Below are 27,904 nucleotides of genomic sequence, written 5' to 3'. Positions count from 1 at the left end.
TGTTAAGCATTGCCAGAGCAGTTAACGGCCCTGAGCATTGCGAGTTGAGTCCACGAGTGAGTGACGTGCGATACCACTTAATTCCTATCCGATCCAATACCAAGTAATACCCAGGCTGGTATTGCCGATACCAATACTTTTTACATATTTTTTGTTCTAGTTTAATGTGACCTCCCTCTCCCGTTTTTGTATTTATGAGAGAAATAAGGAGTAGGCTGTAGCCTTACCAATTCAAAATAATATCATATTCTTTAATTATAATGAAAATATCCTGCTCCGTACTGCCTCTTCATAACATCATCATATTATTTTGACTTAATCTCAGATGTTGAGCGAAGTTTGCAGTGTTGCCAAAGTATTTCACTGTCTTTGCACACACATCACACACAGGTCATTATTACCTTCAACAGAGCCAGACTTGACTGTTTTTACAGTCAGCCATAGTAAGTATTCAGTCACGGGAAATGTAAAGGGCTGCAGCGGCTCACTTCAAAGAAGCTCTGTCACAGAGCCGTAGCACAAGCATGACTTGGCGGAAGGAAAAGTAGTTCCTATCACCTGAGTAGCCTATAATTAGACCATCCTGGTGACAGTAAGATACTTATGATAATACACACACTCACTCCAAATTTCTGAGTTTAGATATTGATCCTTTTATGAGTATCGATCCTGAAACGTTGGTATCAGAAATATCGATACTTTAGGATCGATCCGCACATCACGAATACACAGAGGAAGCGAGCAGAGTAAAGACACTTCACGTGACTTTTAACCAAGAATGTACAGATTCTCACATGTACATTCTTCCCACGGGCAGTTCAAAACCGGAATGTCTCATGTATCTCCAATCCTAGCTAGAAATCACATTTCTCACTGAACAAAAGAAAGTAGGGAAGTGGTGGCTAAATAAGAGGGAATGAAAGAGAAGAGGAGGTATTCCAGCTGTTCATTTGTTAAGATGTGTTGATTGTTAATTATAAAACTGGTTGAGACTGAACTTCAATCACTAAAAGCTACGGTTTTTATTTTATTTTTTCTGAAATTGAGTGGCAAATAAAATTTTTATTGAGACCCCTGATCACTAAAAGCTACGGTTTTTATTTTATTTTTTCTGAAATTGAGTGGCGAATAAAATTTTTATTGAGACCCCTGATATAGGCCCATTGCACTGACATCAGTCCTCTGTAAAATAATGGAAAGTATGGTCACAGACGGATTAGTTTATAAATTAAAGAGAGAAGAAGGGATGGTTTACACCAGTACAAAGTTGCTTCTGTAGAGGGAGAAGTACCATGGATGCTGTAATTTCCCTTTATAGTGAAATAAGAAAGCAATGGTGAATAAAGAAATACTAATGGTAGTGTTTCTTGATATTGAAAAGGCGTATGCCATGCTATGGAAGAAGGGGCTTGTCATAAAACTTTATGAGGCTGGAGCCAGAGGATGGATGCTTAACTGGATACAAGACTTCTTGAAGAATAGGAGCATTCAAGTTAAATGCTTTTTCAGATGGCACAAGTACTGATAATGGAACACCTGAAGGAAATGTAATAAGTCCAGTTCTTTTCAACATTATGATAAATGATATATTTGAAGAAATTGAGAATAGTTTTGGAAAATTTCTGTTTGCAGGTGATGGGGCCATCTGGAAAAGGGGCAGGAATATCAAACAAATAACTGAACGAATGCAAGTAGCACTGAACAAGGTAACTAGTTGGGGTGAAAAGTGGGGATTTAAGATCTCAGTGGATAAGTCAAAGTATATAATATTTGATAATAAGAAAACTGAATGTGGTGGTTTAAGTAAATGAACAAGCAATTGAGAGGGTAAAAGTTTTAAATTCTTGGGCGTGCACTTCGATGAGAGGCTAACATGGGGAAAGCAGATAAATAAGGTAGTAAATAAGTAGGAAAAAGTGATAAATGTAATGCGTTCCCTCTCAGGTAGTACATGGGGTGCGGGCAAAGATACTCAACTAATGATCTACAGGGCCATTATAAGGTCTAGACTGGATTATGATTGTGTATGTTATGGGACAGCAGCTGAAACACATTTAAAAAGGCTGGAAGAAATACAGGCTAAGGCACTTAGACTATGTTGCAGGGCCCTTTGTACAACTCCAGCCCCGGCTTTACTGGTAGAGATGCCATTATCAATTTGACGGGAGAAATTGGCAGTGCAGTGTATTGTTAAATAATGGGCACATAAAGGAGAGGAATGTTTTATGTTTAACATAAGTAAAAAGGTGGAGAAGATGGGACTGAAGGAGGTAGTGGTGGCCCCGCAAGTGCCCTGGTCAGTTGTACCGTGGATGCTCTCCATACCAGAAATCAACCTCAGTATAATGGACAACATAAAACATCATGAAGGCACTGTGTATCCCGATATGGTAAAACAAATCATTGGGGGTCTTATCTTCAGATTTACACAGATTGATCCCAAGATCCACAAACTGGGAAGTCGGGTTTTTCTTTTTATATCTCACAGTATGAAATTGTAAAGTTCAAGCGACTGTCTGAGGGGGTATTGGTGTATACAACAGAACTTCTAGCTATTATATGGGTACGACAGTGGATGGAGGTTCAACCAAGGCAGAGCAGTGTTACTGGTGTAAAACCAGAAGACATTCTGTAATTATGACAAGACTGAGACTGGGACACTGTAGACTTGAATGGCAAAGATGGCCAAACATAAGGATGGACTCCTGCAATCAACAATAGACTGTTAAGTCACAGCCTACAGAAGAACTCAGTCTGGCCTAAGTGAATTCCCCCATGCGGCATTGATGTGTCTAAAAGCTAAAGATTGTTTCTGCTTCACTGCCATGACAGAGTGAGGTAAACAGGATAGGATACCTGCTGCGGTGTGTCTTTGTGCTCACATACTGTCGCTAATAAAGACGCTTTTTAAATGAATGTTCATCATTTGTTCACCTGATGCTTTTAAAGTCATCAGGTAGTCTTTGTTGGAGCACTGAATTACAGTTACAGTTACATTATGTTGTTATAACACATACAACAGAGTAATCTGACCTTTTTGCTTGGCTAGCTAGCTACAGTAATGTTAACAATAATAAACCAAAGTTAGCAGCTCTTTGAATCCTGGTCAATGAGAGTAGTTAGATGTGGAATCAGTGCCAAATCTGATTAAAAAATGGACTAGACAAAATTATTTTTTCATCTGCATGTGCATTGACTCAGCAGGAATGATATTACTTGATCTTGATGACTTAGTTGATCTATAGGAGAAACATATCTGAAAACAACACAGAATGACTGAGGGCTGCACTGACTTAAGTTCTGTTGAGTTTTAGATTTTGAATTGTCTTCTGCCACCTGAATTCTCTTACCATATATAAAAATATTTCCACCAAAAATTGATGATTGAAAAATTAACTAGAATGCAGGAAATTCAGTTTAACCTTGTAACATCCCAACAGCACGGTCCTGGCGGCAGCTTTCAGTATGTGCACACAGCTGCTATGTTAACTTCATACTCATATGATACACACTTACTCACTCACGCAGAGACTGTTTACAGCTGGCATTAAAACGCATTTTGGGTGATCGGATTAGGCTTGACCACATGAAAGTCCAAGTGTAAGGACGGTGTAGTGGGTCAAGCAGCCTCTAACCACAAGGAGGAGGTGAGATCAGATTCTGCCAAAAGGGTTTTTTTCCTCCCCCGGAGTTGGCCTTTGACATGTAAAACTAAAGACATCGCCTGGTGTGTCGGTAAGGGCCTGCATAGACTCAATCAGAACTATCCAAAACACTCTCGCCGTAAAGGTGTCACTGAAGACACTCTGCAGGACAGCAAAAGGGCATTTGCAACCCTTTACAACCACAAATGACCATTTAACATCAAAAGTACCATGCAGCCCTGTCTCACCCTGATTCCTTTCCCACAGAATGGTTGGAGCCTAAAAAACACTACTCTCTTCTTTCTCTAGCTGATGTGAACGTGATAAGCCACAGGAATGTGAAAAGATGGACACTAACGAAACATGCTTTTGTGAGCTAAAAGAATGTTTCATTATAAACTGTGTTTTGTTCTGTTTAAATAATAGTCCTTGTTAAGTTAGTAGTGGCGTTTGCCTCTTAGTTTAGTAGTAATTACCCTGTTGATATCCTTAAGTGATGTTTGAAAACTAGAGAATCATAATAATAATAATAAAAATAATAATAATGACTTTATTCAGGACTCAGAATGGAAGGTCCATAGCATACAGAAAAAAACAAGACAAAACAACAACAGCTACAACATAACAATAAATATACAGTAAATAGATAAAAATTAATAAAAAGGTCTATGTCGCCAATGTCTCCACAGTCTAGATGTATACCTGACCGAGCTAAAATCATTGTGGGCTAAAGCTTGTATGATTCTATTTTCAGAGACAGAAATTCTACACATATATAGGAAAATAAGATTTCTTATTAAGGCCGAATAGGTAGGCGACCCAACATTAACATACATTTGACCAGCACTACACCATCTTGGTTGTTTTAAGAGCAGTCTCATACCATCATTCTACGCTACATTCAGCCTCTGCATGTTCTTTTTGCTGTAAGACCGCCACAAGTGGGCAGTATATAGTGGTGTACAGATTGCTTTGAATAGGGCAACCTTAACATAAGCAGACAGTCCTTATCATCCGATAAATCATTTGCAATATGATGGCCAAGATATCACACACTTTAAGGGCAGTACCAGATAAAAAGAAATCAGGGAATACTAATTTCCAATCCAACAATCATGATATTGCTCTTACTTGCTATTATATTTAATATTAAAATCTGCACCATACTGAGAGCAAACCTTCAACAGTTGTTGTAACCCAGCACTATATGGGCAAATGATTACCATATCATCTGCATACATAAGGTGATTAGTGAGAGTATTGCCTATCATACATCCTGTATTACCTTTATTTAATTGTTGTGACAAGTCATCCATATACACGTTAAAAAGGAAAGGTGACAAAATACCACCCTGACGAACACCATTACCAACAGTAAATGGTTCTGATATAGAGCCCCCCCATTTCACCTGCATTGACTGGTGTGAATACCGGAAGACTAGGATTCTTATAATTACTTTTGGTATTTCTCTATCTTGCAACTTAAGAAACAATTTTTCATGGTTTACCCGATCAAATGCCTTAGAGGCATCTATAAAACACATAAACGTTGTGGAATTCTGGCTATTATAGTAATCTAAAATTTCCTTTAAGGCAAATATACACATATCTGTACCGCGTTGACGTTTAAAACCAAATTGGTTGTCAGTCGTAAAAATATACTGTTCCAACCTGTTAAGAAGAATTCTCTCCAACACTATGGATACAATACTAGCTAGGGCTAAAGGTCTATAATTGTCCATGCTGTTTATTTTGCCAGTTTTGTCTTTAATGATGGGCACTAATAAAACAGTTAAGATAGATTCAGGCAGAATCCCATGAACTAGGAATTCTGTCATACAAATAGCAAACAGGGGAACAAGTTTGTGTGTTCAATGTTCAGCGGTAATTTTATCGGTCCCACACGCTTTATTGTCATCTAATCCCAATACTGCAGATTGTACCTCTTCTGTATTAATAACCACATTTTCATCATTATCAATATTTTCCACCTCAATAGTATTCCTCCCAATACAGTTAAACAGCTCATGATAATGTTGCCGCCACATCTGGCAAATTACATCTGAGCCACTGACACCCTCAATATTTGAGGGTAAAGACATTTTAGTACTGTTCATGGCTCTAACCTCTTTCCAAAAGTCATTATAACTTATGTTATGCATCTTACATGCCAAAGAGTCAGACCTCATCGAGTTCTCATTCTTTTTATATATCTTAGTGCATACTTAAAATTTGCATTTGCCCGCTTCTTCTCTTCAAATAAAGGGCCCTGTCTATCTCTACCAGACACTATCCAGTCTTTAAATGCACACCGAGCTTTGGCATGAAGTTCTGCTACATGCTTGTTCCAACCAGGCTTGATGCTACATGCCATTCGCTGAGGTTTATAAAAATGCCTACTGGCAATATTAAGTGTTTCAACAATTGAGTCATATAAAACACATAAATCATTATTATGTTGTGGATTCTTACAATTAATATCACAACATCTTATGGCGTCTTTGGGCAGTGCAATGTTTCCCAGCAACAATTAAACTCGATACCAACAGCCCAATCCACCCCCAATCTTACCACTGATATTACTGATTCATAGCTCTTATTCCATAGGATAGCCACGCCCCCAGATATCCTTCCTTTGACAATTTTAGTACTTAGATCAGTGGTAGATTCCCCAGCCCCATAATATCCATTATGTAATGTATTTAGATCCTCCATTTCCTGTTTAGCTAAAAAGGTCTCTTGAATACACACATCACAATTGTCAAGAAGCTTATCAATCACAAAGCGACGTGACTTATCCCCTGCACTGTGCCCGAGATGCAGGCCACGCGCATTATATGACCCAACCCGTACCTTCATATTAGGCGTTTTATAATGTCTGTGCTGTGCTCACTTGCCCATTGTCTTGAGTCATTGTAATCTCCAGATTGCGACCACCAAAAGGGACTACAGCTGCTTGTTCTTGCCGCAGTCCTCCAGTGACTCCCTCCGCTCCATGCCCTCCATCGGCTGACGAACTTTATAGTAACGCCGAACATAAACTCCTGCTCGCCAAAGTTGTGGATCGTTTAGTTCATTGCATTCAGCCGAGGCATGACACGAGCTGAACCTGTTTCTTGACGATACAATCTTCCGACTGATCTGCCCAGTTTTTTTGACAGATAGTTACTTAAAGTGTCAGCTTCAAGATCAGGAGCAAATCTAGTGGCAAACACATTCACCAGCCTGGTTTTGACCACTTTAATATTACTCCCATCACCAGTTCCAACTATTCCATAAGAAAGTAATCTTGAAGAGTTTCCTAATTTCCTTTTTTGTTTTCTGTTCTCTCTATTAATCACTGTCTGTTTAGTTTAACTAATGCTTTAGCTAAATGTTTCGTATATAATTTCTTATTAAAATATGCATCTGCACGTTCCTCTTGTGTATAATCCGCTTCTCAGTTCCCAGTTCGAGTAGTGAGTTTAAAATTTTTATATCTACAGTCCTTTCATAGAACCAGAGCTCAGAGGACAGAAAAGGTATAACACACAAGTGTTTAAGATTCTTCTTTGAAGGGGAAGAAGTTTTGAATATCTCTCACAATTACAATATATAATGGATTCTTTGCTGCAGTGCTTACATATATTTTGTCTCCTGAGTTAAAACATCGAGTTTACACTGGAAATATGTAGTTAAGCTGTGTTACACCTGCTATTAAGTATTATAACAATTAAGAAACAATTAACCCACTATAGTTTGACCTTGTTTTGCTTGCCTTTATCTGAATGTTTAGAATTAAGAAGTTTTTCAAAGGTTGATGTTGTGGAGAAGAGATCAATTGAAAAACACGCAAATATACTTTGATCTATTTAATGTTAAAACTTCGAGACCCCGAGGATACTCCCCCAGTGAAACCCCACTCCCAAAATGACATCACGATGTCTCAAAAAGAGAATAGATAAAAGACCCGGTCGTCCTTTGTCTCTCTCTCTCGTATCCTCTCGTAATTACGCTTTCTTAAACTTCCTTTAGTTTTTTGAAATTCCAATCTTTTTTTTCTCCGTACTTTCAACTTCCTTCAGACGACTTGAGAAAGCTTCATGTTCCTGAATCCCTTCTTCTTTAGCGGGAGATTTGATTTTGACAATTTTTTTTGGAGCTGTCTGGGAAGAAAGTTTCCCCAGACTTTGTTAAAACTTGGCAACGTCAACAAGCCTATATTCCCTGGGCCTCGCAAACCCCACGGTGAATGTATGTGTCTCATTTGATTTTGTTGTTTTAAATTACTCGACTGTTTTACGCAACTTTTGACTCAGAAACTCAGAAAGTTCTTTCAATCCTCATCTCGGGTCGAACTTAGCCGCTGCTCCAAAGACAGAGTTGGAGTGTTTTCCACTGAGCTGTAGCAACACCAACTGAACTTAGAGTGCCAAGCCAGGGCGGACGGCCCGTTCCTGCGAGCGTCTTTTCCACTACCCCAGTCAGTCAAGGACTCTGGACAAATCCATCGGTTAAAACTTGCTCGAGGAGTCGGGTCGCGTGCCAAGCGCCCGAAAGATTGATCACCACACGAGCTCAGCTGACTATGAGGCTTGACCACAGAGGGGGAAAACGACAAACATAGGCTAATACAAACCACATTCTGTGACTGGTCCTAATCTTTAGTTTAGAAATCCCTGGTTTATTTAACTCCATTTGCAACATAACTCATGATCATTCGTTCCCTCACTCCCCTAGAATTACTCTCCCTCCACTACACCAGACTGAAATTCCACTGAGCCTATTATCCTGATTTTGGTCTTAATGCATATTCTGTTTATTACATCCTGATTTGTTCCATGTTCGACTGTTATTCTTGTACTATTCCCATATTTACTCACACTATTGTATTGTAAATTTCAAATTTCATTTTTTAGTGATTTGTGTGTGTGTTCTGTTTAGCGTCCTCGGTCCTTGTACAGAGAATTCATCCTCAGATTTGAGACTGACTAATTGATTAACTCAACGATTTTGCATATTTGAATCATTAATTACCAACGAATTACCAGAAATTTGTCCAATTATTAGCTACACTTAAGGTTCCTAAAGCCTTGAGCGGACAGCAAATCTTTAGGTGGTGCCCCTGGAAAATGAGAGATATATGAATTATTATTATTAATATTTCCCAAATATTCATATTCATAATTTATTAACAGTAGCACATGTTGGTATGCTACAACGGATAGTGATCCGATCGGCAAAACCGTCTCTGGAGGTGGTCAGGGAGGCATTCTGACCACATAGAATAATGAGAATGCATTTTGTATTCGCATTTAACTACGTGGGAGGACAAACTTAATTGGTTGTGTTACACCCTGGAAAGGGGATATATTAATAAAGACTCTTGGACACGATGCCTTCTTTGAATCAACTTCATTGAGAATGAGGTTAAGCAGAAATAGTTACATCTGTACAAAAGCTCTTCCAATAAAAATATTTTAACAATGACACAGATTTGGTAGCTAATAAGACAGGTCGAGTATACATTATACTGCAACGTTTAAGTTTCCTGCGTATATAATAACTTTATACCTGCGTATATAGTATCTTTATAAAATGACAAAATGTAGAATATATATTCGAAAATATTCTTTGTGCAGAAATATGTCAACACAGTTGTGCTCAAGACGCTGTACACAAAAGCTATGTTATAATATCACAAATAGACAAGGATGTTGTTGGACCACACTAACAGAAGGCAAGAACAGTTTGTAAGGACTACAGTGTCATTCAAACACAAAAGGTAACTTGTTTTCACCTGTAGTGCAACACACTATAGTTATCATGCTCTTTAGCTTTTCTCATAGGTAAGTGAACAAGAATAATATCTTTCTCTTCTTTTTAGACAGGTAAAAGTCAAATATAACAGATAGATGTCTGTGAAAACTGTCCATTAATCCACAATTTTAAACCTAAATTATCAAACTTAAATGTACTAGAAATAAACAAAACTTATAAAACATTGACATTTGTCTCCTCCATTTAGTATACTCTCTTCTCTCTATCATGAGCAATAACTTGAAATGGACACAGGAACAGACTAACAATACACACATTAGCAATCTCCATCCGCCTGCATGTATTTCTCATGAAACAAGCACAATCAAAATACGCACAACATTCTGAAGACATGCCGTTCTCCGCAACGAGGGAACGGTTAGCTTAACTAGCTGCGTGGCTATATGCTATTTAACGGTCTAAAACCTGAAATAAAGTTTATATAAGACAACACTTACTCAGCATGTTTACAAAACAATAGCAGTACAGTTCAGCAAAAACATTACATAGTTCACATGCATAAATACCGATATCATACCTGGAAAGGGGATATATACTAATAAGGACTCTTGGACACGATGCCTTTTTGAATCAACTTAATTGAGAATTCTGACGTCTGTAGGCATGACAACTAAATGGCAACCCTTCCTTCTTCAGGGATCAATCGTTTGTGTTAATAAACAACTATTTAATTATTTTAACCATTAACCGTTTTAGCCTCTTTCACATTGGTCACTTAACATTAACTCTTACGCATGACTGCTTTTTACTTGTTGTTTTCTTCAATTATTTATTTCTGTCTCCATGACTATTCAATTAACTTTATGATAAAATCAGTCTATCACAATTGCAGTTTTCCGCAAATAAAAAACAGTCTGACAACGCAGACAGGCAGTGTGTCCACAGCCAAGCCTTACATTGTTGTAAATAAAGGCCTCAAACTGCGCAGAACGATGTCAGGCGGAACTTAAGTTTCACTTTCACTGTCTGGGCGATCTCATTACATCGGCGCACCGCTGGAAAGAGACACTTCAGAAAGTTATTATAGTTTTGGAAATGAGAGGAAGATGTGAATTTGTTTGAGCCAGACAATTGGGATCTCAATGTGGACACTGAAGACGCATAGAAATGTCAGGTGTAAATGTGTGTGTGTGTGTGTGTCCAGTTTGTAATCACGAAGTGCAGGTGTTTTGATGCAAAGCTTGTGTAGAAACAAGGGTTGAAAGATTCCTCAATTCCATGGTTAAAGACAACTCTGAGGTGGAGGATTTGTCTGACTGTGATGCTGCTGATCCTGGTGTGGAGCTGAATGATTCATCTTATTCAACTGATCAGCAAAGCAGTGATGACAATGCATTAGCTTCAGAGATACAGTGGACCTGTGCGCAAACGTAAACGTGGACAGCGGTGGAAGTCTGCTCAATTTGCTCCACATGTGGTTCCATTTCAGGCTGAAAAGGAGGCTGAAGATGAAAGGCTGCATGAGCGCCAACATTGGAAACCACTGGACTATGTACAACAGTACATGGACACCGAGCTCATCAAAGTAACGCTAAAACTTAAAACAAGTTTTAGCGTTCGTGTGCATGTCCCTGTACTAATGTTTCAGATCAATGCAGAGTTTAAACGGATTACCACCATGCCTCTACAGTTAAGGCTACTCTCACAGTTGGACCCATCCACTGCCAATATGCTGAAGGTGTTTGAGAAGAGATCGGGCAGTAGGGAAAGAAGCTGAGAGACATGTCTGCCATGGTGACGGTAAGAATTCTAACTATTTAACTTTCAGTTGTATTTTTTCCTAATAAAGCAGCCATGTGTAACTTGGTATAGCTTTGTGTTAAAATGCAGCCATGTGCTTTGTTTTACTCTTTAAGGATGACATTGATGCTGGATGGGAATGTGTTATCATACTCTGCATCTACCTCAACGAGGATCCTTATCATCTTGTGCAGGAGTATGTGGTGAGTGTATAGAAGTAATATTGTTATAGTGTAACCTTCTTAGGTGCCGATCAGACAGTACTGCCCTTTTTGTTGAAGCCTACTATTAAAAAAAAAAGAAAAGCATAAGCTGCTCTTGCTGGTTGCTTTCCAACCACAGCTGTCCGTAGTTTAACTGTAATTTTGCTGTTTAGTGAACTTGCAGATCTGCAAAAACATCTACATAAAAATAAATGGATGGGTAGAGAGAACTTGCTCTGGCTAGTCTCCCCTCCACGATTATGGTTTTTGCTAGAGTTTGGGTACTGGTTATCTGGAATACGGTATCACTACCCAAACGGTACCTTTTTTTAAGGTACCTTGGTCTCTGTAATAACAAATACACTGTAATTTCAGTTAATCCAACAAACATTACAAAACATTAGTGTACTTGCTATTGTATGCAAAAGTACATATGCAAGAGGGCTTTGGATCTTTATAACTAGTGGTGTGACAAGACATGTAGCTCACGAGACGAGACATGAAATTGGGTTCACGAGATCGAGACGAGAGTTTGACACTGCTTTTAAGAGATCTTCAATGCTGAAATATATGAAGATTTTGAGTATTAATTTATTTCCTACAATTTATGGTAAAAATGTTTTTATTTATGTAAAGGGTAACAGAAAATTCAGGTGACAGACAACAATTCAAACAAAATATAATAGAATATAATGCAGTGAGGGTCTCAGGCATTCTGTGGTGCTTTGAGATGTTTTCTCCTGTTGATCAACTTTTCTCATGTAATATCATACCTTCTGAGTCAACACACGTGCGGGCATGACTTAGCTGCATTTCTGCTCACAATTAAAACTTTCTGCACATTCAAAATCTCCGCACATATCTGTGTTCTCTATGAAGTTGAGAAAAAAGTCATAATATTACTTAGGCTGGACCCAAATATTCGATCGTTGGGTACGTATTCGATTTTAAATTTTGAGACTCGAATATTTCGGGGTTTTCATATCATGGGTTTTCACACACATGATCTCTGTTGATAACAGTGAAAGTAATGCTCCAGTTCACATTAAAGGGGAAACAAAATGCTGAAGCCCTCAGCTTTGTGGGAGCACTTGAAAGAACTTTTAGTAGTGTAGAGTGAATTTTGCAAAACGTGTTACTTCCCGCTATGGGAATAGCGCTTATCCTCTCTGCTCTCCATGGAACCTTTCCCGGCTAAAATATTCCCATATTCTGCCAAAATCTGTACTCAAGTAAATGTGGTCTTCAAAATAACTATTTGAGTTAAGCTATAATTTATACTTCTGCATCGAGTTAAATAAAAAAAACACTAGGGACTAATACTAAATTAATATTCTAGTCCTAAGTACACCAGTAAATATTAATAAAGTGTCCTGCACTTAGGTCTACTAGCCTAGCAAAGTTAAAAACTACATTTTGGTTAATAACTTGCTGAAGAAACAGAGTGCTCTCTCTCTTTTTCTCTCGCACACAGACTTACGCACTCATGACCACCGTTATCTCTCCCCCATGGGATACTCCCTCACTCATGTCATTGCCAGAACTCCTTGGACATTTATCCTTCTGCTGTTCTGCTATCAATCTATCAAATACGTATAGCTGTAGCTCTTGAAATTACTGCCTGGTTAAGTCTATGCATGTCTGAACATAATGGCTTATAATGCAAGCTGTCTCTACCAGCATTAATACATATATGATGAAACGCAGATGTTTAGGCTATTGAATATTGGTGCAAATAAACAGTGAGGCGTTGCATAAATTATACAGTTATATAAATTATACAGTCCTTGCTGAAAGTATAAATTATAAGATTTTAGAATATATTTTTAAAACTACTGCTTCTCAGTGCTGTATTTTTAAGCACAAAAGTAATGTTGGAAATAACTTTGGTGTAGTTTAAAAGACGCCCTATGTCCTAATGAGGTCTGAGTTTCCCTTTCCTTTTCACCAGGAAATGGCTGAGACCCATTTCTTCAGTGCCATAGAGATGACGACAGGAGGATCTTTGTTGTGAAAGACACTGTCAACAGCGAACCCTCTGTGTCGTAGTAGTCATCGAGGGTGTTGTGGTGGCACTTCGAGATCTTGAGAATGTAGCCATTGCGTTTGCAATGTTGTTTGGACTCTTTCATGCATTAAACATGCAATACCCTACAAAGCTCCGCTACACTTTTGAGGTAACTCAAAAGATCATCGTGGAGCTGGATGTGGGGGAACTGTCAAGAAAGTTTGAAAACTAAACTCCACCACTGAAGAGAGCTAATTTTTCTTGGTTGGATTAGAACAGAACCTTAGAACCTCTACATTCTTGGACTGAGTGGTGTTGCAGCCTGGTTTTGCTATAATTCAGTGTTATTCAAGATGTACTGTTTTGATTACTGTACTGTACGAGACACATTTAAATGTAACCATTGCATTTTAATGTGTTAATATATTACATTGTTCAAAATCCTTGACCTTCCCACAGAACATTTAATGTGTATTTAAATTTTTTTATTCTTGATGCAAGGTCTGGCATGTTTTGGCCAAAGCAACATCTGGAAAGAGAGCGCATTAGACTTCTTTTGTGCTCTCAGTTACAGTATGCAGTATACCCCAAGAAGCGGTGCTGAGGCCTGGTTTTAGTACAACAAAGTTTTACAGTTTTGATTACTGTCCGGTACTAGGCACATTTTACTAGTCCACGTGTTAATATATATCATACATTGTTAACAACTCATGACATCCCCGTGGCACAGTATGGTGAACTTTTAATTTTTTTAAATCAATGCAGTTTCTTTCTAGCCACACAACTGTACAGTATAGTCATTTGTGGAATAAAATTTCAGAATTTAACAGGCTCATAGTTTTTAATGAAAATATTCAATTCAATTCGATTCAATTTTATTTATATAGCGCCAAATCACAACAACAGTTATCTCACAGCGCTTTTCATAAAAGAGCAGGTCTAGACCGTACTCTATGATGCTATTTACAGAAGCCCAACAGTTCCCACCAAGAGCAGCACTAGGCGACAGAGGCAAGGAAAAACTTCCTTTTAAGAGGCAGAAACCTCGAGCAGAACCATGGCTCAGGGTGGGCGGCCATCTGCCTCGACCGGTTGGGGTGAAGGAGAGAGAGAGAGGGGAGGGAGGCAGCCTACACAATATACACACACAGAGGTACAGACAGTAAAGGTGATGTTGCTATAGACTAAATGAAAAATGGTGCAGATATTTATAGTAGTGTTAATGATAACAATCGTAATGTTAATTATTATAATAACAATAATAACAATAGGACTAGCAACAATAGTTGTTGCAGCAGAGGGTGCCGAGCAGGAACACGGGGGCAGCAGGTGACCCGCAGCCACAGATCCAGACTCCACAGCTCCAGAGCCAGAAACACCTGCAGGAAGTGATAGGAGGAGAGAGGAGAGAGACGAGAAAGCACAAGTCTACCGGAAAGGGGAGAAGTTGTGTTAGTAACATAAGACCTATATATATTAGTGTTGGTACACTAACAATATAGTTGACAGAAGCCAACGACACTACATTTGATAATTGTTTATTTCTTAACTAATTTGTTAGGGAAGTCCTTCAGTCATGGTTATCCAAGGAAGGTTGAAATCAATGACTGGCTAAGGTTTCTTGAAGATGTTTCACTTTTCATCCAAGAGGCTTCTTCAGTTGTGGCTGAATGGTAGTTCAGTCAGAACTAAAGGTACCGGCAAGACATTAAAATAGGTACACCAAGAAAGGGCATCATGCAGTTCCTGGAGTTTCGCTCATACCTGAGCCACTGGCAATCACAGTCAGGTCACTCCAGTTCTCCACAAGTCAGTCCGCAAAACCTCTGCGTATGATCTGCCAGGGATGGTGAATCAGAGAAACCAGATGCGCACCAGAGAAAAAGGCTGCTTGGGTAAATCTCGAGTCTGCAAACGGAGCACAACTGCATTGCAGCATTTCACACACGATAGGTGTACGCACACACTACATTGTTTTTGTTTTGTCCTGGCATTGAAATGCACACACACATAAAGTCACTTACACACACTCTCACTCACAAATTGTTCTGTTTGTTGAATTTAACTGTATTGAAATATGAAAAAAAATTTTACATGCTATGTAGGGCTGCAACGATTAGTCGACGTAATTGACGACGTCGACTATAAAAATTCGTCGATGTGAAATTTTGTTGTCGACGCATCGTTACAGAGAGGCTGTTTAAGGGGATAGCAATCTTCTTATTAAGAACAGTTCTGGGCTTTCTTTTCTAACTGCAACGCACTACAGGAAGTGCTGGGGGCAGTATCGCTTCCACTGTCTGCCATGACTGCTTGACTGTAAGACTACTCATGAAGAAGAAGCCTTTATGCAGCGGAAACTAACGGAGAAATACCATAACAGCATATTGTTTTTACAAGTTTTGCACCCAATTTAATCACTAAATACACTTTTGGGCGGTTTGAGGAGAGAAATCAAATGTGTAGAACTCGAATGTTGGCAGTTTTTACGAAAGTTGATGGCGAATCCAAAATGTGCTTTTTTTGGGGTTGAGAAGCGAGGTTAGACCGGTTGGCCAGTCACGCCCACAGAGCCCTCTGGTCCCAGTTACACAGACCACTGCAGCAGCAACAACAGAGTAGCAGCGACAGAGGAAAGACAGTGGGCCTTTCTCAATCTGTGTTCTTGTGAAACGTCATCTTTTGTGGCCTAAGTACTGTCCTAAAACACAAGTTGCCAAGAATGGTTAAAATTCCCAGAAGTGTTCTTGACACGCCTATTTTACCGAGGATGCATCGGTTGGTAACTTGTGTGAACTTCACGGCAGAGATATCCCAGCAGACCAAAATCTGTGACCTATCAGATTCTGTGACTACACCCAAACGACAATGTTTTCCTAACCATAACCCAGTACTTTTGGTAACCTAAACCCAACCCAGTAGTTTTGGTGCCTAAAACAAACCAATCTGTAACCGCTTCACATCGTCAACAAAGCCTCTGGCGCTTAACTTGCCATTTGGGCCAAAGAATCTGATAGGTGACACATTTTGGTGTCACAGTGGAAAGAAGATGAGAGAGAGGCCAACAACAGAACATTTACTATTTTCATACATTATTTCATCACTAAATCCACTTCTGAGAAGTTTTGAGGCAAGAAATCAGTTGTGTAGATGTCGAATATTGGCAGTTTTACTAAAAACAATGGATAAAATGTGCTCAAACGTTTTCGGAGTTGTGACGCTAACGAGCCAGCCAGCCAGTCGGCTAATAGAGCAACACAGAGTCCAGCAACAACGGCAGAGTAAACACCCACAGCTGTAAGATAATTTTAACGTTCGTACCGCTGTTATTCTATCATTACATTCTGAGTCATGTTGTAAGGTTTTAACTTAACATTATTATTATATTAGACATTACATTGTTAGTGTACAGTAGAGTTGTGATCACAGTATTTGCAGGCGGCCTCTGTGCTTGGGGTATTGCGCAATACCAGCAAGAGCGCATCGTCTCAAACCGTCAGCAGCGTTGTGCGTGCTTGTGACATTCCAAGTTCATTCTTCCAAGAACGACTATCAAGAACGTTCTCCCCAAGAACACAAGTCCGTTCTTTGCATTCTTGGTTTTGAGAAACACCCAGTGTTTCCCATATGTTTGTTTATTTGTAGCGGCCCATAACAATATCAACACTGAGCGCCACATACTGAAATTGATTTTTTTTTTTTCTAGGCCCTTGTAAAATCACATTTGATTGCAGATCTGCGCCGTAGCGCATTCGCGCAGCACATCTCTCCCTCGTCTCTCTCTCTCGCATAAACACCGCAGCACAAATCTTTCCAACACAACGCTGTCAATGTGATCAGTAATGGTTTAAAGTAAATCAAGGAACATCTGGCTCGTGATGTAGCCTGCAGAACATTCTCCATTGAGTTATTGCCTAAAACTTTTAAGCACTTTTGAAAAATAAACTACAGAAGTAGTATGAAAGGCGACTGTTGCTTTATTATTCTAGTTATGATTATAGTACTTGCTTTTAATTTGCTTTTATTTTATATAGTACAAAACAAAAATCTTTGTTAAACAGTTAAAAGTTTTAAAGTTTATATAAATCAGTGAATTATAGGAGTAGCCTACACTGTCTTCTTCCCTGGTTTCCCTCTGGCATTGATACTGGTGTTCATTCTGAATAGTAAACCTCGTTCACTTAATGGTAACATTAGCATGTGTATGTGTTGGAGATCAGTAATTCACTTTGTGGTGCCGCAACAAAGGAGAAATACCTTTTGTTTGGCCTGACAACGCCACCTCCTGTAAGGGCAGGAGGAACCCGTTAGAACCCTTGATATATAAGGTTGTGTGTCGTAAACTCTGATTTACCCCGAACAGGATCAATTACAAAAAGGCATGTGTGGTACAAAGGTAAGTAATTTTATTACAAGTATATTGTTTAAAATCCCTATTAAAATACCATCAGCATAAGTAAACTTAGCCTGGTAATAAATTTGTTGAAAAAAAAAGGACAGTGTTACTCTTCTCAAGGCAAGAAGGTCGAGTCGGCTCGTACACACCACCTACAACCAGCAACTGCAGCACACAAAAGGGAGACAGCAGACCCAGCACCACGAAATCCATGCACTATACACTACACACTTACCATCTAGGTTATTCACTACAAAATAGCATGCAAGGTCAAATTTAGAGTATATACACCACTACAGAATGTCACCCAGTGCAGTCTCACCACGGAATGGGAGGCGGTGCGCCGATACGGACCCAGCCTTGTACAGAGTCCAGCTATGGATATACAGAGAGGAGAGCAACCTGTGTTTAAACCTGCATCCCAAATATGACAGAGTAGACACCCAGTACAGGACATCTATTCCAATCACTGTGGGACACTGGAGCGAGCAACAGACATCTCCAAAAGTTACTGGAAAACCATTAACAAAAGAAACAATATAAATAAAATAAGAAACAGTGGCTGGCCTGGTCCGCTTTGCAGGGTTACGCAAAGTCCCGTTGCACAATAATGCAGCAGGAGGGGGGGTTTCCCGGTGCGGTAACTCCGGATCCTACATCCACAGCCGCTGATTTATGGCCACGTCAGCTGTAGGCATCATTCGTCTCCAGTTCCCTCCATGGAGGACGGGACACTCATGTCTGGCTGTCACCCTGCCAGGTGTGTTCAGTGGAAAGCAACGGACTCTCCACTGCAACTAGAAACCCTTTTATCACTTCCTGATTAGCTACAGGTCACATGAAAAGGTCATATGACCATGCATGTGCGCCAGTCACCTATTACCACAACTTGAACTCGACTAATCGAATAAATAAACACAAAAGCACTTACACAATTACTCACAAAATGTTTTGTTTGTTGAATTGATTTGTATTGAAAGATAATTTTAATTGTTGTGTGTGTATATACGTATATGTAAAATATTGTTGCCATGCCCAAGCATTAAAATATACACATTTATGTGCATATGCTCTCTCTCACTCACTCACTCACACACAGTTACATATACACATTCTCACTGCTTGCAATTTTGCACAGCCATGTTCTTTTGTGATGAGAAACATGTTTATGTTGAAATAAACAGTTTTCTACTTTATTACACATTGGTGACTTTATTGTGTTATTTAGTAAAATAGACCCAATTTCCCCATACAAGGACATATTTTTTTTTAAAAAGTATTTCCTGTTCAAAGTCAATGCTTAGTTTTTTTTATACTTATCAGGTCCTACTTATCCCAAATAGCTAAGAGAAATTAAAAATGCACACAGAATCAAAGTTCAGGTCAAGTTGGGCTAAGTAAGGCTTTATGCCGTGGCCCTACAGTGTTTTCCAGGCAATAAGTCCCAGCTATGTATGCATGCATTTGTTAGCAAGCATTTTCAAGCGGAAACAAAAAATATATTAGTTTTAGTGTGTTTAAACTTATATTAATCAATTTCAGTAGCACTTACAATCATTCTGACTTTTGGGTTAGACACTCCAAAGTGTCATCTTTCAGAGAAGCCCAAAACCATACATATGCTCCAAATGGTTCAAGAACGACATTCAATTTACTTTGGATGTGCCTCGAATAGGCATTTTGAATGAATTTTACAGGAATGTTAAGAGGTTAATGCTCAAACTCTTCAGGGGCAGAACCTGGGTCTCCCACATCAGAGGCATGTTTCTTATCCACTGCACCATCACCTCTCACTCTAACTTGAATTAAACACATTCATATTAACTTAATGTCATTTGCTCATAATATTCAGCTTAAAAAAAGAAAAATTAAATTCATTCATTTTAACGTCTGCGACAGTGGACTGTAAAAACCTACAATAAGTAGTAGCTTACAAGGCTGCATGAACACATTAGACAATCAATGAGACAGAACTTCAAAGTACAACAGGAAACAACAAAAGCCCACCCAACCATATCCGTGAAAACTAACACCTCTCTTTCTCTTTGTTTCATTTTCACAGGACGCAGTAGAATGTCAAAAGAGCTTCATCATTTTATATTGATTCTTTCAGAAATTCTTTGTCTCAACTGTGTTTTCTTTGTGTGTAGAAATATCAAGATAAATAAGGTGTTTCAATGTGTTTTGTAAGGTTTTTATCAAAGTCTGTTTTCTGTTATATAATAAAAAGAATAATTGATGCTCTTTGTACATCACAACATCGGAGTAGAACAAAGTAGAACATGAACACGATACACTTTGCACAGCTGTGTACTTCAAAAAGTGCACAAATCTCCCTATTTTTGTGAAATCTTCTTTCTGATGTGCATTTATTTGTTTGTTTGCATTTTGACAAAACCACAACAGAGTCCTCAACTGATCCAGCAGAAGGAGCCTTAAGGCTTGTGCAGACTGCACAACTTTCAGCGTTGGCCGATCGCCATTGCTGTTCACACTACAAAACTTGCCTTCTTGTGACGGGAGTCTTGAGTCGTTGTGGCGTTCACACTACGTGACTGATTGGTGACAGGGGGTCACACCCTACATAAGCTGACAGCGGCTCACCCGACGCTGGTCAAGAAAACACACGTGAAATGTGAAACGAGAAATGACGCGAACCTACAGACAAAACAGCTGTTGTTTGTTATTATAAAGATAGTGATTATAAAGACAAAGAATATGGGTGAAAGAATGGATTAGCATGCGCAGGTAGCAGGGATCATCTGAGCTACAGAGAGAGCTGGAGGTGAGTAAAAAGTGTTTTGTGGTGAAAAAGTAGCTGCCTGCTCTGCCAGCTGCCTGCTCTCATTGGCTGGATGTGGATGTCGATTCGGCCGAATCTTCCAGATATTTGGCATGTTAGATATCTGGCAGATTTCTGCAATGTGGCAAGGATTTGTCGGGGAGCCGTTTTCATGCATCGTTGAGTAGTTCACACATAATGACTGGCCACCGGTGCTCTGTCTGTGGCCACAATCAGCCATTTTCCTTTGGGTCTGTAAACCAAAACCAACAGACTCAGAAACAGTTCCTTCCCACAAGCCATCAGTCTGATGAACAGCTGACTCTGACCCACAGTGTCAGGAACCATTCCTGTGCAATAACCCAGTAACTCTGTCTCCAATCAGCCACCTGTTTACTGGCTAACTCTTTTTATTTATTCATCATTCTCTATTTCAGAGCTGTTCATACTGTTCATATTGTACCCCATCCCAGAAACACTATCTATTCAAATGTTACTGTAAAATAGATGATTTAGACTTGCCTGTGTCTGTTGCCACAATCAACCTTTTTCCTTTTGGTCTATAAACTGGTCTGAATGCAGGTGTACGTTTGACAGTAAGAAACTCAGCAGGAGAGGATCATCTAAATCTTTATCTCCTGGAACCGTCCTCCTTACAATACAGTAAGTTCATTTTGTTTCTAATTGTCACCATATATGTAAAATAAGCTACAGAAAAAATAAGACATGTAGGCTTGCAATCAATAGGCTGCAGTACTACACTGTTGTGTAAAGGAAAATGAGTTAAACCAATAGTAGAAAAAAAAACTAGAAAATGAAATGAGTCATTTGCAGCCTGGTGAGTTTATGATGCAACAACAGCAGATTTTCTCACTGACAGTGCGGACAAGAAGTGTGAAGGCTATTTCTGCAGTATTTTAGTCATGTGATTTCTAGCTTGAAACAACAACTCTGTTTGCTTTTATATTACAACAGCTTAGCAGGGAAGTCAGTTACTGGATCTGCTGCAGTTCTGCTGAAAATGACATATTGCCTAATTTTAAAATGAATTGTTTCTCAGCTGCAGGCTCGTTTGATAAGGTAAAATAGCTTGTTCTCTTAGTTTTTTTATTTTGTTGCTTTTCATTAACTCCACTAAAAATATAGGATACATTTTATTTGTTGGGTTTTAGATCGGAAGAAATAAACCTCAGATATTATTAGGATCAGAATCAGAATCAGAAGGAGCTTTATACTGCCAAGTAGTGTTTTACACATACGAGGAATTTGCTTTGGTGTTAAGGTGCCACACAGACAGATATACAGATGACATAAATAGATGTAGAAATATATAAATATGTAATAAACAAATGCAAGTTATATAAGAAAAACAGAAGAATAGAGAAAAATATTACAACTGACAATATAAAAAAAATAAATAAAAAGAACAAACAATTAACAACAAGTTAACAACAAATATGTGCAACGTCATATTAATCACTGTTTATAACACAGTAAAATCGGTTTGTGCATGGCAAGTTTGTGATAGAATTTTTGAGTTTGCTTTAAAAGAACATGAATGCTTTGTTCAAAAGATGCTTTGATTAAAATATTGAAAGTAACTTTTGTGTTTTCAAATCCAGGTGATGAGTCATTGCAGTCCTGTCTGTGAATATGGTGACAGCCAACATGTTACTGAGTGTCTTCTTTCTTTCAGGTGAGCTGTTTGTTCAGTCACTTTTATTTGGAGACGTTCATCATTTACAGTTTGGACTTCATTTAGAAACAAAGCAGAAAGACCAGCGCAGTCAAATGTTTTATACTGACATTGTTAAAAGGAAAAAGGAGCAAACATGCTGCTGCTGAATTGTAGTTTGTGTATTGTGAACTTTCTCTTCATGCAGATTTTGCTCCCCTTTTTTGTTAATCATCTGGTTTTACAGGTGTTTGGACTGATTGTTTTGAGCCTGCAGCCCTCATCATCACTGCACCACAGAAGATGGAAGCACTGAGTGGATCTTGTTTGCAAATCCCATGTAACTTTAGAGCTAAATCAGAACAAGAGTTTGACAGAAGAAGAGAAACCTTCAGAGTGTGGATTAAAAATGACTCCAGGTTTGGCATCAATCCAAACATTGTGATTTTCAATAGTAGCAGGACAGTTAACACCTATACAATGTGGATTACTGGAAACCTGAGTCAGAAAAACTGCACCACTCTGTTTTCCAGTTTAAATACAAGTTATACAAACACATACTTCTTCAGAATTGAGAACAAACCATCATGGCAACAGCACGCTGTGATCCTCTTAAAATAAATGTTACAGGTGAGAGAGTTTAGTTCAGTATATTAGTAGTTTCAGTACATATATCTATGAATATATATATACAGTATGTTATTGTTGGGAGTAAAACACAACGCAAATCAGTTGCAGTTTTGGTTTAAACAGCAAACTCCATGACACTAACCTTCACTGTGAAATGAAATATCAAAAGTTATTACAGTCGAATACTGCTTAGATACATATTATGAAAAAATCTTTTCTGTTTTATAAAGTCTGCATTACAGTAACTGTTAAATCAGACAAAATGTCAGTATCTAAAAAGGTGAAAACTCACGGACTGAGTTCTTTGCACTCATCATATCATTGGTGAGGGACAAAACCTGCATGATATTTATTGTTGTTAATTCTTTATTACATTTAAAGGGTAATATGAAGCGAACACGAGCGAGCTTAATCCGAAACACAACAGCTTTCATACAGAGATTCTACAATAAACGCGGAAACACCAGCATGCTGGCTGTGGCTTTTCTCCAGCAACCTGATCTCATCTCAGGTGTCACACGATTATACACGCTGTGGAAAAACTGTGGCTATTCATAGTTTTCACGTGACGTCACATTCCAATGAAAATCAAAAAGATTGCCAACCAATATGCAAGTGATACACTGTTACTTTGAGTTTGTTACTTTTTGCGTTGCCAAAATGCTGGATGGCTGTGCTTTCGGATTTACTAATCGAGGAGTCAAGCCTGAGCTGTGTTAGGTGAGGGATTCCCCAGAAGGTAAAAGTAAACATTACCGCAGTCAAGTGGCGGCAGAGACCTGGCGGTTTTTAACGGTAGAAATGTGGCAGCGGACGTTATAACGTTATATGATTCAGATATGCCCAACACTTGCAATTTATGTTCATATCTTTCTTTTTCTTAAGTTTAAGGTGATCCAAATAAAATTTGACTGCTTTTGCGGCGTCTCTACGGGGAGTCGTGGTGTGAGCCGCTATGTTCGTCTGTTGTTTTGCCCTCCAGGTCACCTGACTGAAAACTATGAATTGTACGCAAAACGTCAATTTTGCATGTGTATGATACGCTGCAGCTAGTTGACATGCATATACAGTATTTACTGACTAGGTAAATATATATACTGGTTTAGGCACTAACTTCTGTGACGGTTAAGGTTACGGTAAGTTGCCTCGGGGGGCTGTCAACTCCTTAAACACAAACATCGCTAGCTAGTTAGTTAGCGTCACCCTAGGGCGTCGTATACACACGCGGCCTGGATGCGTCTCACACAAACCTGGAGGCATATCCTACACACGCAAAATCGCAGTTTTGCGTACAATAGCCACAACACTGGCTCTGTACCTTTCATACAACGCAGCGAGCTGCATATTGGCACAATGCTCCCGTAAAAAAGTGAGACAGCTTCACACAACATGCTGGAAACTCAGGTAAACTCCCACTGCAACGTTACGATGTATAATTTTATCGGCTTGAGGTTGAACTAATCTTTGGTCGTTAAATGATAACATTTACTGCATTTAGCCGACAAGCTACATCAGCGTAAGCTCGCCTGTCTGCTTTTCAGTAACTAACATGACTATTGAGTATCTTTCACCAGAGGCTGAGCTACATGTATTGGTTGATTATGCAACAGTTAGTGATCTAGACTGAATATTATAAATGAGATTGTTGTTACACTTCAGTTACACCAGTCAGACCGCAGTAAGTACTTTTACTGTAACGTTAGTGGATGCGTCTTACTCTGTGTTGTTGCCATTTTTGTTGCAGTAGCTTATTGTATATTATGTGGGTCACGTTAGTTCCAGAGACTGAGAAGGTGGAGACGCTGTGTACCTGAGTCTCTGTAAAACCACAATAAATCTAAATTTAAGAAGCAAACAGCAGCAGGTCCATCCTAATGTAGCGTTAGTTGGCTGCCCCTGCCTTGTATCACTATAAGCTATCAAACAAATCGCTTCACATTTGCTTTGTTCCGTTACATAATTTCTTGCAGGCTAAAATAAACACTTTGACATAATACTGGTGTTACAGTAATGTGGACAGCCATAACGTTACATATTATATATTGCAATGCACCGGATAACATTAGCAACTGCTCGGCATTAGCCGGCGAGCTGACGTAACTCTTTCTGTGTTTCTCTAGGCTTTCTGATGTTTACTGTTTTCACTGGCATCATCTGATTTTCTATGATCTGACAGGCTTCAGCACAAAAACGTTTATTGTTGTTTTGTATCCTTACATGGAGTTTATGTTGGAGTCTGTGTTGTGCCAGGGGCTAGCTGCAGCGTTGTTACTGTAGTCAGACCGAGGCTTGGGAGCACGCACAGTGCTACATCCCGACCCGGTGCCTTCACATTAAAAGCAGAATAGTGCCTGTTCCAAGCAACAGTGAGATTACAGCCGATTGACATTAAGAAGAAATTAGATTTATTAATAAGTGATTTAATAGAAAAACTGCATAGAGCTACTGTAAAATAAATCTGTGTTTGATTTGAAATCACAGATTTTCCTCCGAGCCCCAGAATTGAGATCCCAGCTGATCTGAAGGAGAAGCAGTCTGTCACTATAACCTGCTCAGCTTCCACTCCCTGTCCACACTCCCCTCCTAAACTCACCTGGAACCTCCAAAAAGACTCAGACACAGCAACACAGAGGAAAACACAGATCGAACCTTTACAACTAAAATCCAGGAGACCATCAGTCTGTCAGACCAACATGATGGATACAACATCACCTGTTCTGCCAGATATCCTGTGAATGAAGGAAAAGATGTCAAGACAGCAGAGGAGAGAAAGACTCTCAGTGTTTCATGTAAGACAAGCAGGGTTTGTTATTGGATCCTGTCATCACATGATGATTGATGGAATGTCAGCTGATTTGAATAAAGTGAATCTCACATTTTCCTCAGATGCTCCTAAAAACACCTCAGTGTCCATCAGTCCATCAGGTTTGGTGTCAGCAGGTAGCTGGGTGAACCTGACCTGCTCCAGCAGAGCCAAGCCTCCCGTCAGCTGCTTTACCTGGTTCAAGAGCAGCAAAGATGGACCCAAGAACGTATCTGAAGGAGATGTTTACAGCTTCAAGGTGACCAGTGTGACAGATATAGAAGGTTATTACTGTGTGGCCACAAATGCTCTTGGTAATGAAACATCATCAGGGATCAATCTGACAGAGTTTGGGTTTGACGTCTACGTTACAGTGAAGATCCTGGGAATCATAATGCTCTACAGTACAATCATCATGTTTGAGTGGTGAGACACATTTGTGTATGAAAATGCAGCTAAAGACTTGTTAGTGTCATGTTGAAGTTTTAGTTATTCATGCTTATTCATTCCATCTAATTTTCTTTCAGGTGGTTTAGATCAAGATGCTGCAACAAAGGTAAGCTGCGACGAGGACAGGTACATTATTTTTTCAACAAGAAATTGTCTCAGAAGAAAAAAGGGAGAATATATCCTGTTAGGAAAGAGCATTTTTTTGACATCTTTTAACAATCATACAGAAGAAATCCTTTGAAGTCTATTATGTTTAGATAGCCATGCCTCCATAAAGCAGTGGACCAGAATGCATTGGAGCCAAATGTCAGTAAGGAGAGCTAATCTCACTTTATATCAGGCTTTGATTCACCAAGACAAGCTCAAGGTGCTGCTGGCATTTCTTTTTCAGCTGCATTAACTCACTGCAGAGCACTAACACCTCTCTCTCTCTGTGCTGTTTCATTTCCACAGGACGCAGTACAAGCAGACGATGTCAACAGAGTGACTGAGATTCAAGCATCATGAAGGGGAAGAGGAAGATGTCATGTTCACCATAAATGCAATATTTCTCTCTTTCTTATTCGTCTAACAACTGCATTTCTTTGTCTGTTGAAATATAAAGAGAAATCAGGTGTTTCAATGTGTTATTTAAGGTTTTTAGTCTGTTTTCTGTTATGTAATAAAAACATTTTTATAGTTTATTATTTGACTTTTGATTGCTTCCTTTTGTGGGGTTAATTGATAACTGATCTGTTATAAGTAAATAGTTATTTCATCATGTGAAAAGCTTGTAGTATGCAGAGCAAAGAAAGTAACCTGCAACATGTTTCCTACTTTCCCCTTGAAAGCATTTGCTTTAATATTTGTGGTATGAATTCTCTATACATGTACTGACAGTGGCAGACATTACAAACATTACAACACAGTGCAACTTATTATTATTATTATTATGTGCATAATGAAGATGAGAAATGCAGAGTTTCTGGCGATTAGACTCCGTTGTGACATCCTCATTTTTAAAGTGTGTAATGAAGCCATGAGTGGCAGGATATCCCCCAAAAAGAGAGAAAATAAAAGACAAGAAAGGAACAACAAACCAACACAATGATCCTTACCTTACCAGGCCATAGCAGATTTCAAACTCAGCAACGGGAAATCAGAGACTGCTGTTCCCTCACCTTTACTGAGACCTGTCTGCACAACAACATCCAGGATCAAGCTTTTGCGCTTGACGGGCAGAGCATGTTTCAAATTGACAGAATTCACCAGTGTATTTGTTGCTGCTGTTTACATTCCTCCATGCAAATACACAATATTATGAATAGGCTACATAATATAACAATAGCCTATATTAACAGCAAAGAGCCAGGCTTCTGGGCAGAAGAGACCAGCAGAGACGTACCAATCCATTGTCATTTTCTTTTGTGTTCACTTCATTTTAAACACACCATTTTGTAACTGCTATTGTTACGGCCGCCACTGGCTGCCTTAAAGTAATTGTGTTCCTGCTTCTGGCTGTCATGCAAATCCCAGCTGTGAGTCCCTGTCGAGGATTGGTTCCTCTGGAGCCTGATATAGAGTGTTTGTATTTCCTGTTTCTGTCTGTTGCCTGTCTAAGTGGCTTCAGTCACTTTGATCCCTTTGTAAATCACATAGTGTGATAGTGCACCAAGTGTTGGGCACTCTTTTGTTTGAGCATTGCTTGTTTGTTTACTTTGCATTATTGTAAAGCATATAGGTGCTGACCTCCTTGTGTTTTTTGAGCAGAGTA

The 27,904-nt window shown here is 39.1% G+C and overlaps 1 pseudogene; it reads left to right on the top strand.

Moving 5' to 3' along the window:
* Positions 1-26,666, top strand: part of LOC123980616 — a 49,927-nt pseudogene extending 23,261 nt beyond the window's left edge.
* The last annotated feature ends 1,238 nt before the right edge of the window (positions 26,667-27,904 follow it).

The sequence above is a fragment of the Micropterus dolomieu genome, linkage group LG01 (assembly GCF_021292245.1).
Source record: "Micropterus dolomieu isolate WLL.071019.BEF.003 ecotype Adirondacks linkage group LG01, ASM2129224v1, whole genome shotgun sequence".
Taxonomy (NCBI): Eukaryota; Metazoa; Chordata; class Actinopteri; order Centrarchiformes; family Centrarchidae; genus Micropterus; species Micropterus dolomieu.
The sequence above is the reverse complement of the archived record's forward strand: the minus strand, read 5'-3'. Positions and strand labels throughout refer to the sequence as shown.